This window comes from Rhinolophus sinicus, linkage group LG05, assembly GCF_036562045.2.
Source record: "Rhinolophus sinicus isolate RSC01 linkage group LG05, ASM3656204v1, whole genome shotgun sequence".
NCBI lineage: Eukaryota > Metazoa > Chordata > Mammalia > Chiroptera > Rhinolophidae > Rhinolophus > Rhinolophus sinicus.
In genome coordinates this window covers 102,268,190-102,281,323 of record NC_133755.1, presented here as the reverse complement: position 1 = coordinate 102,281,323, position 13,134 = coordinate 102,268,190, and positions in this window count along the sequence as shown.

The following is a 13,134-nucleotide window of genomic DNA, read 5'->3' as shown; positions in this document are numbered from 1 at the left end:
AAAAGTAGTAAGTCTCATCTCAAGATTTGACTTAGAGAGCTTAAGATGTCTAAATATTCCTTTTATCTTCCCTTCTTCAACACATTTCTTCATTGTCCAGTTCAGACTGAATGAGGAATTGCTCCCGAGAGCTAAGAAAAACAGCAACCTAAGTAGCAATACAACTAGCTGCTTCTGTATGTTTCTGGTTTCAAGGAAGCCACAGTTATTTAATCACAGATTAAAATATTCCCTGAAGAACTAAGGAAGTTGTTGGGACGGAGTCCCAGAGAGCAGTTTCCAGGCTCTTGGTCTCACGTGGAAAGGTGCTGGCTCGCTTATGCGACCCCCCCAAGGAAGCACTTATGTAACTGTTAGCCATCAGCTGTAACCAGTTTGCCATCCGCCACTGTTGCTCTGTTTGCTATAAAGCTGGTGGGGCTGCTCCAGCAAGCATGGATGGTGTGGATCTTGCGGGTCCTACTTCCTGTGTCTCGACCATCTGCCCTTGAGAATATAGTGGTATGAACCCCCTACCTATGGCTCCGTTGTCGTTCCTTTTCGGCCTCACCGTATCCTGCGTTCACCTACCGGGAGCTGAGCCCCAGCATTACTAATTACAGAAGTATTAGCAGGAAAATATCTCTGCACTAGTTTCACTGGCGATGCTTGAAATTATGACCCAGCACACAGCGCCTGGGGTAGAGGGAAGGAGTTTTCACTATATTGACATCTCCAAGGAAGACTGAGACAATGGTTGCCATCACCTGTGAGCAGAAAAGAAAAGACGTTATGACTAAAAGACCAAACACTTTAGAAAGAGCAAAAACTCCTTTGATTATAATGAAATTTAAAAACATGACACTTGTGAGCCACTTATCACCTGATCGAATGTCTCATCCTTTTACAGAAGTCAAAATATTCTCAGTCAGTTGCACTTTTCACTTTACTATGAGTTTCCCTAAGGGTAAATCTTGAATACAAATAATTTGATTGAGGTTCCTATTCCAAGGGTGGCAAAAACCTAAAAGAATTTCTCTTGCATATGAAAGCTATCTTTTCTTGTCTCCTATAATTTTAAAAGGTATTTTAAAAATGTTCCGGGAATCACACTTTATGTGCAACATGTCATGAGAGAGTGAATATTTATGATCAACTTGTTCTTCTAAAACGTATCATAAAATCAGGTTTATAGTAAATGTTCCTCAGACCATTAGCTACCATAATTCTCTAGCCCTTTTCTTAGCTGTTTTATTAATAGTGTACAATCCTCATTACTACTAACTGTTGCTTATTAAATACAGACCTGTCCACCATAAGCCAGATTCTTGTCCTGCTGCCTATTTTACCAGATATTATAAATAGCTTCTAACTTCATCTATCTGGGATTGTTGACGGCCTTCTCACATAGAGGAAAGGGGCTCAATGGTCTCTTCTAGACTTTTCTATTACTGGAACTTAGTAAGCCTCAAAACAAAACCCAGACTGAATTATAACTCATTTGGTGACATTATTTTAAAACAATTAAAGAATCACCTGATAACTAGCTGTGCAGAAAAGAAAAAGGAAATTGACATTCAGAGCAAAGAAAGAAGAGGAAAACCTAGAAACAAAAGATTAGTCCTTTCCTTCTTCCATTATGATTTTTGATGCTAGTGTCACATTATAAAGTCCACTTAGTAAACCTGACAGGAGTGGGTATGTTTTGCCTTCAGGCTCCGTCATGTGCTATCGGGAGTAAATGGAGGCACCTTCTAGAGGCGTCTGACAATCCCTGAGGAAATCTTTCTGCTTCCTCACTGAAGCCCAGTGGGGAAAGCTCATGGCAGTTCAGCTGAACCAGATAGCTTATGAGATGAAGACGGACAGCAGGAGGATACTGAAACCATTCTGCCGAGTGGATAGCAAATAATCAAAGAGAAAACAGATAGCAGGAACTTCAAAGACTCAAGAGACACCATCTGAAGCAAAGTGACATTGATATCAACATCTAGGAAATGACAGAAGCAGATAAATTGCTTGGGCAAGAAAAAAAGAGATGGGATGACCCAGTTTAAGCAAAAAGTAATTTGCTAATCACAAAGCAAAGAAATAATACAATAGACTCCTCTCTCCACTCACACACAGCAGGTAGAGCCATTATCCAGATACAGCAGTAGACACTAAAGGAGATCAACTCAGATGTGACTGGTGCTCAAACCACAGAGGGATTCTTTGGAACAACAGCTCACCCCAAAGAAAAATTGGCAGCCAGTGCCACCTGCAGAGGAAAGATATATCTTCTGCAGGCACCAGCTCTCCAAAGCTGACAGCCTGATATATTCTATTGAATAAATCGAAAAACTTTCAAGTGGTCTAAAAAAAATAGTGTGAAGTAGACTGCACTGCAGGGATCCAATCAAGCTAAGACTGTCAGGAGCCTGTGGCAACATCCACACCAGGAAAAAGGTCCCAAACTCCAAGTTAAGTGCAAATGAGAAAATATCATGGTGGGTTTTGCTTCTTTCTGTATGTTTGAGATTTTTTTCCCCAGGGTTTGTATGTTGTGATTTTTTTAAAAGACACAAAACAGCAAACTGTTCTTTTCATATAGGAGAAAAGCAGGCACAGAAAGTACTTTTTTCCTGGAACACAGAGCAGGTGTTCCTTTCTCCTTGAACTTTCTCTTCAGCTTTTTGACGCCACCCGGAACTGACTTTCCCTTCCTCCAGGCTCTCTGTTCAAGCCCTGCCTCTTCCATGAATCGCTCCTGAATGAATCTAACCCTCATTGATCTCTCCTCTGTCTCAACTTGTAATTTACTTATTGCTTGAACCATTCAATGTGGAGCTTAATTAAATAGTCATGCCTCACTTAACAACAGGTATAGGTTCTAAGAAATGCACCGTTAAGTGATTTCATCATTGTGTGAACATCATAGAGTGTACCTACACACGCCTCGATGGTACAGCCTATTCCACACCTAGGCTACGTGGCATAGCCTATTGCTGCTAGGCTATAAACCTGTACAGCACGTTACGGTACTGAACACTGTAGGTTCTTTTAACACAGAGACAAATATTTGTGTATCTAAACATATCTAAACATAGAAAAGGTACAGTCAAAATATGGAGTAAAAGATAAAAAACGGCATACTTATGTAGGGCACTTACCACAAATGGAGCTTGCAGGACTGAAAGTTGTTTAGGGTGAGTCATGAGCAAGAGTTTAGTGAATGTGAAGGCCCAGGACGTAATTGTATACCATTGTAGACTTTATAAACTCTGTACACTTCGGCTACACTAAATTTATAAAAATAGTTTTTCTTTCTCCAATAATAAATTAACCTTAGCTTACTGTAAGTTTTTTACTTTATAAACTTTTAAATTTTTTTTAACTTTTCAATTCCTTTTTAATAACAGCTTATAAAACAAACACGCTGTACAGCTAAACAAAAGTATTTTCTTCCTTTATATCAGGGGTGTCCAAACTTTTTTCTACGTTTTTCACTAAGGGCCATATGCGGTAAAACACACAAACAGCCGGGCCACTCACTCGAGGTGAAGTATGTATTGCCTCACCTGGTGTATTTAAGTAAACTAAATATATTTTTGGAATTTGCCACGGGCCAATTAACAATGGATTGCAGGCCGCAGCTGGCCCGTGGGCCGCAGTTTGGACACCCCTGCTTTATATCTTCATTCTATAAGCTTTCTGTTTCTTAACGTTTTAAAAAATTTTTGTTTAAAACCAAAACACAAACACATGTTAGCCTGGGCCTACACAGGGTCAGGATCATTAATATCCGGGTCCTCCACATCTTGTCCCACTACAAGGCTTTAGGGCAATAACCTGCATGGAGCTGCCATCTCCTATGATAACACGGCCTTTTTCTAGAATACCTCCTGAAGGACCTGCCTGAGGCTCTTCTTAAGGCCGTGGCACTCTTTTTAGAAATATGTCCATAGCGGTTTGTTGGTTTGTCTCTTTTCATCATAGATTTGCTTGTAAACAAATAATACTCCATGACCCATGTTTTCAATCTTTTTAAGGAGCTTACTGAGGTCTGCAAAAGAATTTGCTAAACCCTTCACTATGGATTTTCTTGGGGCTCTAATTCATTTTTTTTTCTCCTGCAGTTTCCTTTTTTCTTGCCACTTCCCCAGTGTGCATTCCTGTTCCAGTTCCAACAAGTCTTCGTTAGTCAGTTCCTTCACTAGTCAGTCACCTGTAGGAGCTCCACAATGTCTAACTCACGCACTGTCAGGTTAAAGTTGTTGGCCATCTCAACCACAGCCTTTTTTATTTTTGCGACCTCCTCATCCTTGGCCATTCTTTTGAAGTCATTACAAACTTCTTGAGTTTCTTCTTCCAGGTGCCATTCATCTACTTCTTGGTGACATCACCCCAAGCCCAAACAAGGTTCTTGATGCAGTCATCGATGTTGTAATCCTTCTACAATTTCATCGGTGTCTTTCTCAGTTGCAGCAATAGCCTGGGCAAAGGTCCTCCTCAGGTAGCAGACCTTAAAAGCTGCTTTAACTCCTTGATCCATTGGTTGGATCAAAGAGATGGTGTTTGGAGGGAAAAATACCACTACGATATTAGGATGAAGATCACCAATAAAAAGAGTATGTCCCAGAGCATTAGCAACAAGCAAACTCAGTGTTATTCTCCAAACAGTACTTCTCCATTTCGCTGGCACAGCAATTCAGGAGGGCATCCTGCAAGAGGAACTGGGTCATCCATGACTACTTATTGCTCCTGCAATGTGCCCTTATCGATATGCTTGAAAGCCCTGGAGTTCTCACTGTGCCAGATCCCAGGGGTTTCAATTTGTAGCCTGCAATATTGCCCCCAAGCAAGACTGTTTTCCTGTCCTTCGAAGCTGTGAGACCTGGCATTGACTTGGTCTCTTCATGGGTGAAAGTTCTTGAAGGTATTTGTTTCTAGAAAAGAGACATTTCATCCATATTGAATATGTGCTTTGGCAAGTAATTTCCATCCACAATCAACTTATCTAGAGTTTCCAAAAATTCTTTAGCTGCTTCACATCAGTGCTTGCCGACTCACCACTCACTGTCACATTATGTAATGAATTGTTTAAGCCACTCAGAGCTTACTGTTATTATTATTGTTAATAAAGCTAACATTTACTAAGTGCTTACTATGGGCTAAATATTACATGCATTTTTTTTTTCTTTTAGATGACACACAATCATCAGTAGAATCTTATTGCCCCATTTTGTAGATGAACAAACCACATGGAGATGTAAATAATTTGCCAAGATCACATCATCAAGAAGCGACAGAGTCATGAGTCAAACCCAGGTCTTGGAATCCAACAATTACCTTTGCATATCATTATAGAATAGTTCAACTTACTGCTAGCTCTGGGTTTAAATTAACATGAATCCTTTATTGGCTCACCAATACCTACATCCTCATCATGGCCCCTTCTACCTCTCTCGCCTTGCCCTGATTGCCACCCTTTAAGCACTGCACAGTCCTGACCTACACTGCGAAGTTTCCTCAGAATATACCAGTTCTTTCATTCCTTCTTGCCTTCTCACAGGCTCTAGCCTCTGTCCAGAAAGTACTGTCTCTCTCCTCCTACCCCTAGTCCCCACTACTTAGTCCTTTCCTTAGCCATCATCAAGACCCACATGAAACATTAACCCCTCAGGAATCCTCTCCTGGGCAGTTAAATGCTTCTTCCTGTGCAAGCACCTGGTGCCATACGCATCTCATAACAGGTATGCAACCGATACACTGTTTAATTATTTGTTTCTATCTCTCTTTGATATAAATCTTCATCGCTTGTGAAACCCTGGAAGGAAGGGACAATATCTTATTTTTTGCATATTTAGTGCTTATCACGTAATGGATATTTTATAAATGTTGGGTAAATAACTTGCTGGCTGGATAGATGGAAATTATTCAAATAAACTTTCCAATAGAAGGTAACTTCTAAAAGGAAATATATTTCTTAATCCTAGTTCATCTATTATCTTAATCTCTTCATTTAAAACACATGTACACACATGCACAACAAGAAATTGCTCTAAAAGGACATTACAAAATATGCTAAGCATTCACCAAAGCCATTAATCCTAAAATATTTAAAGGACACTTAGCTAACAATAATTCCATTTATGGAGTGTTTACTATGAGCCTCATGTATCATATTAGGTTGGTGCAAAAGTAACAGTGGTTTAAAAGGTTAAAAACAATTGCAAAAACTGCAATTACTTTTGCACCAACCTAATACGTAACACCCTGTGACGTATGTATTATTATTCTCATTTTATAGATGAAGGAACTGCCTCTTAGAGCACATACGGACACATGGCTAGGAAAGTCCAATGGGGATCTGAAACCATGAATTCCTGACCTAAAGTCAATGCTTTTATCCACTGCTAGACTCAGATTATCAAAATTGGGCAACACAGTTATATAGGATGTGACTATCTCTTTAGTAATTATGTAAACAGTATTAATATATTTTGGGGGCATGTTAAAGACAGGATTTAACCAACAGATCCACCATGAATACAGCAAGAAAGCAATAGCAGAATTGGTTAATATGAAAATTCATTTTACACCATACAGTTTACACTGCCGACTTATGTTTTGTGTGTGTGTGTGTTATTTTTTTAAGACAAGTTTGCAACAATAATCTGTAATTATTTCTGCAATAAATATGAATAAGACACCAATGTTCTGTTTCAGGCCATGTTCTCTAAATTATTTTCAAACAATCCAAAAACACTCCTAGCCTAATTCTCAGTAAATATTGTCATAACTTTCTAGTTTTAAGAAATGATGTTTTTTCTAATTTTTCCCCCTAATGAGAATAAAGAACACAAATAAATTGGAATTCGACTACACTGTGGCTAACCTTTTGTATAGAATTTGGTTTGCTCAGTTTGTCTTACATAACTGCTTAAAATATTGACAAATACTAAAAGTTCAAAATGTGAAGAAACACATATACCTCACCTTTAAAAACACTGTGGTAGGCAGCCTCCAAGGTGTCACCGCACCGATCCCTGCCTCCTGGTGTTCACACCCTTGTTTAGTTCTCTCCACCCTCAAGGTTGATCTGTGTGAATAACTGAATACAGAAGAAGTTACAATACATGATTTACAAGGCTAGGTCATGAAAGGTATTTTGGCTCCTCTATCTTTTTCCTCTTCTCTCCAGTTCCCATACTCCCTCTGAGGGAAGCTAATTTCCGTGACATGAGGTTAGCCTAGCTGCCTCTCAAGCAGCCCTATTGAAAGGTCCATGTGGTGGGGAACTGAGGCCTCCTGCCAAGAGCCGGTGAGAACTGAGGCTTCTGGCCAACAGCCACGTGAGTGAGCCGTCATGGAAGTGACCTTTCAGCCACAGTCAGTTTCCAGATGATGGTAGCTTTTCTCAGTATCTTGACTGCAACCACATGAGAGATTCTGAACCAAAGTTATCCAACTTAGCTGCTCTCAAATCGCGACTCTCAGGATCTGTGCAAGAAGATAAATATTTGTTGCTTTCAGCTGCTGCATTTTGGAGGTAATTCGTCACACAGCAATAGTTTCACGGTAAAGACACTATCCAGCAGTCACACACAATACTTCTGCTTGAATCCCCTTGCCCAAAAATGTAGCTTTCCAACCACAATTTGAGGAGTGTTAGGGTAGAAATAGTCTTAATTCTAGGAGGCAATGCATCTCATCGAAAATTAAAACTTTAATTACTATGAAAAAAGGCCATAGATACAGATATTAGGAAATAAATAGCAACCTGTGGGAGACTCTGACATTGGTAGCCCCCAATGAACCACACTTCCCAGTATTCACACCCATGTAAAGTTTCCTCCCATTTGTACTCAGTCATGTGATTTGCCTTGGCCAATAGAATGTTAGCAAGCATGATACAAGCAGAAACTTACATATTGGGTCTTACTCTTTTGACACTTGATCTTAAGAGCCTGGCTACCATTCTCTAAGGAAGTCCCAGCAATCCTGCTGGAAAGAGAGGCACTGTGAAGAATCCAGGTGTCCTAACCAGGCTCCCAGCTGACTGCCACTGCATGGGCAATCCCAGCTAATACCATGTCCTACACAAAAATCACTGCAGAACCATGACAAAGAAGCAATGTTTTTTAAAGCCATCAAATTTGGAGGTATTTTTTTATACAGAATAAATTACTAAAACACAACCCTACCACATATAAATTTACCTGAAAACTCACTACAAAGTGTTTTCTAAAAGAAAAGCATTTTTTCTTCTGTCATACAAAGGGTGTCTGCTATACTTGATTTTAATCAGCTAAGGCAATTGACTTACACAATTGAATCACACAATGAAGTGTTCTACACTAGAAAGAGTACATCTTATGGATTACAGAAATGAGCTACTCTTATACTAAGTCTAGTGTTTAGTTTTTTTCCCTAAAACATCATTTCTTAAACTGTGGCATGTGATCCATGGATTGCCTTCGGGGACCACATGAAACAGATACCAAACTTTTTTGTCTTTAATTTCTTCTAGATAATTCGAAACTTGACTTTGTGATAAATATTCCACTTATAACAAATTAAGTTATTAAAATACTGTTGACTCCAGATAATATAGAATAGCAGTACATATCTGTACTGTACATAGTCAGTTAATTTACACTCATCACTATTTCCTTGCTAAGATATACAGAATAATTTTCTTTTGAAAAGAATAAAAGAGACCCAAAATTGTAATTATACTTCTGGACAATGTGAATTTTACAAATTTGTTTTATAGAACTTAGCTGTAAAATAGCAAATGTAGTATGATAAAATTTATATATTTTTAGATTTTACTTCTATAATTGAACATAAGTTAAAAACAAAAATCTCAGTTTTGGTGTTAAAAATTTTGTTTCCAATAAAAATATGAAGCCAGCAAAATTCAAAGAAGTACCTCATGTCTGTCCATGATACACTAGACAATGTGAATCTTTGTGAAAAGAAGACTGGATTTGAAAAGGCTGGGATTTTGCTAACTCTTGGATTTGCCCCAACACAAAAGTCTTGTCTTGAAACATTTGAAAAGAAGCCACACCTGACTGAAAAGATTTCATTGAAGTCATGTGTTCTATTTTGTGATTTGGAGCAGAAAACTGACACTGAAGCAGTGTCCTTGTCAAATAATGTCCCTAACTCCATGAAGCAGGTCATGAATTACAGGCAGTTCTGCCATTTACCTCCACCTGAATGAAACCATCCAGAACTCATTGCAGCAAAAATCTTGGTTTCTTACATTAATACACACTGATTTGGTGAGGTTCTTTGGGATGTTGCAAAGGCTATCTTAAAAACAGCAAAAGATTAAGAAAGTATCTGACTTGAAAAAAATGATCATCTTTCAGAGATGCTGAGCCACAAAATTAAGTGTCCTTTGTTAGAGAAAGCAGCCCTACACATCACCTGGACATACTGCTTCCAATTACCATGCACGCTGGTATCAAAGACTCTGCCACATCCCCGAAAAAATTCAGATCTCTCTCTGAAAATCATTAATATGAACAGAGTCAAGGCCTCTACTCACAGAAGTTCACTGGCATTCAAGAGGATACAGTGTAAAGAGGCCAACAGAAGTAGATTTCAGTCCCAGATCGGTCACTTACTAGTAAGGAGATCTGGAACAACTTCTCTAACCCCTCTGAGTCTAGAGTTTTCCCATCTGTAAAGAGATAATAATACCTACTTAACAATAATGCTAAGGATCAAATAGGATTAAATGTAAATAGATCTAGTAATGTGTCTGGCACTCAGTAAATTTTTGATTGCTTTAAACTGAATAAAGATCTCAAAATTCCTCTTATTCCTTCTTCTGAGGCTCCAACTCTAAATTTTCCCCGTGGGCTAAAAGGTTTTTTTTCCCTTAGTCCTCATCACCATTACCTGCAGTGCTTCCAGGACGGGCAAAACAAAGAGTTTCTCCTAGATCCTCCAGCCAAGGGAGCCCTTTTCTTAAGGTCAGCCTACGCCTGCCCCGACAAGACTACCAGGTACAACCTCTCTCCGCTCTCAGATCTAGGCACTATTTCCACCCACACCCATCTATGCTCTTAGCTGCTCTTCCAAGGTATATAAGAAACCCCATCTGCTTAACAAGGCAGTTTTTCCTCTGAACTATGTATAGCTGTCTCCTCTGGATGAGCAAGACTGCTTCAACTCTACATCCGTCATTTTCATTTTTATTCAGTTAGCAGCTGAAATCCATTAATCTAACCATCCTCTATGCATATGGATATTGGGTTAAGGTAGCATATGACAAATACAATACTCAGCTGAACCCTTAATTTACTTTAGGTTTTAGAACTCACCATTTGACAATTGTATAATGCTATTATTTTTAATAACACGCATTGAGTGTTTTCCACTTCACCAAACACTTTCAAATATTTATTTGATCCTCACAAAAATCCTATGTGGTAGGTAAGCCAGATATTATTAATCTCATTTTTTAAAGATAAGAGGACAGAAAATTTAAGTCAACTAGCTAAAGTTACTTAGCTAATCCACTGTCAAATAAACTAGATCCCAGGTCTTATGGATTAAAATTCACGCCTTTCCCACTATATTATGCTGTCTCCCACTGTCACTGAGTATTATCTTTTATCTAATTGATAACACAAGTAGTCAAAACAAAAGGAAATCTCTGAAATTAACATCAGGGTATGTGTATCAAACCAAGTAATTAAAGAAAGCAAAATTGCACCAAGAAATGCTTTATTTAATTTGTATTTAAAATGTTATATCCTTTATACAAGCAAAAATGTAAAACCAAATTGTTTTCTGGGTTATACAAATTATACATGGTAATTATAGAAAATATTAAAAATGTAAATAAGAAAATTAAAAATCACCTTTGAGTGCACTCGGTATTTATTGATCGTTTGGTGTATGTGAATGATGTGAATCACATGATTTTAACGTATGCCTACGGCTGCTCTGTGGAGAGTAGCTGAAGAGCACAAGAGGCAGAAGAGAGACAGGGAGCTGCTGCAGATCCAGCAGAGCAATGAGGGAGGCTTGGACCAGGTGGGAGAACTGTAGATGCCGACATGTGATGTCTGGAACTGGGGTATATTCTGAAGGTACAGTTGATGGAGTAGATGTAGGGTGTGAGCAAAAGAGAGAAGTAAAGAATACCTCCGGATTTTGTTGCAATAGGAAATAGGAGAAGAGTAAGTTTTGCAGGCAGATATCAAGAATTCTGTTTGAATATGTTACAGTTGAAGTATCTTTGGGTCATTCATGTGGACTGTCCAGTGGGCATGTTAGCTGGATGTATGAGCCTAGAAAGCAGGGGAGAGCTGGGGCAAAGGATAGAAATGCAAATGTATTATTATTACACCACACTGTCTCAGTGCACTGATGGGGCATGAAATTTGTCTCAAACAGTGTCTATATGATTTGAATAGCTGAACAATCAGCACAGTTATTTCAGTCATCTAAAAAGGTCAATTTGAATCAACTCATTTAAATTAGTAAACTACCTGGCTGAAGTATTAAATTGATGATGCTACACTTGACCAAGCTGAATAGAACTTATATGAAGCCATTTACCTCCCTAATAATAATTTGTTTACTGATTATTATAGGAAATTTTTCCCAACATCACTTACTCCCACTTGCTTTTTAGTTTTGTTTTCTTGTTTTGGAATTGAGTACATCCTCATCTGTTGTACTTAGGAAGCAGAGAAAGTTGTCCAGACACATACAACAATTTTCTTCTATTTTTATTTTTAAATTATTAATTTTAGGTTGCTGCAATTGCATACCCTTTAGCTGTATATTAACTCAAAAATAATTTCTGAATAACAAAGTACCTTTATCGTCTCAAGCTTGCAGCAATGACGGCTGAAACACACAGCTGTGTGTGTGTTTAGGGGGGCAAGGGGCTGTGAGGGTCTCATCTTATGTCTCTTACACTGATTCCTGGATACCAAGCAACCTTCTGGTTATAATTTAACTTCCTATCTTATCCTGGTAAGAATATGCTGGTCTGCATGAGAGTTTCAATTCTCACTGAAATTATCACATTAATCTGAAATACAATACATACATATATACATAACTAAACATTTCACATGAGAAGAAGCAAAAAAGATGTGATTTGGAGGAAACAACAAAATAAAAGCTCAAGGGAAGATAGACTCAAATGAGCAGTTTCTAAATCACCAATTAGAAATAACAACAGGGATTTGACAGCCGATAGTGGTGACAGAGAAGAAAGAAGAGCAGCAATGATGCACAGCAGAAGAAGGAGAAAATTTTAAGTAACTTTAAAGCCTAAAAATCCTCTATGGACACCCGGACTAAACTAGGTGAATGTCATTGAAGAAATGACATATTGCTGTTGTGGGTTAATGTCTATCTCCCTGAACCTTGTTGGTCCTTGACAGTACCAGGGTGTCATGAAAAGGGCAAACCAAATGGTGTAATCGAGTAGCGGATGAGGAACAGGGAGAAACTGCTATACACAGCATAGTCCGGTGACAAGCTAGGCTGCTGATGATACAGTACTGGGTCCACAACAAGGCTTTCTAATGTGTACTTTATGACAAGCACCGCGCTAAATGCTTTCCATGTATTTCTTCATTTGCTCCTCAAACAATCTTGGAGATACATTCCATCACCCATTTACCGCTATGGCAGCAGAGTTCCTGAGAGAGCGTCTAAATGTGTTTCTAAAAGCGTTGTACCTAACCCAGCAGAGCTGCTTTAGGCAGGCCTGTGCTGGGTATCAGTGATAGAAAACCAGCCTGAGCAAGCTTAAGAAGAAACAGAAAGTAAGCTTGATTCATATAAGCAAACTGTGTTCACGAGGGGCGGGGCGGCTGTTTCAGGGGCACTGGCGCCAGGACTGGAAAGCTGCAGGACGCTGCCACTCCTCTCACCTTTCTCCACTGTGTTGACTCAACTCCCTCTTTCTTCAAAGTGGCTTGCTCTTCACGGTGGAAAACAGGGCGGCCAGCAGCTTCTAGCTCACATCTCCCAACTTCACCACCTCTTCCCAAACCTGGACCAGTTCACTGACTGGGGTGGGCCGCCTGACTAGCTCGGCTCTGTAGGTGTCTCTAACCTCTGCTCAGCAGTCATGCCAAGGGCCTGGGAGCAGCACCCACAGGTCCCCAGGGGATCCTA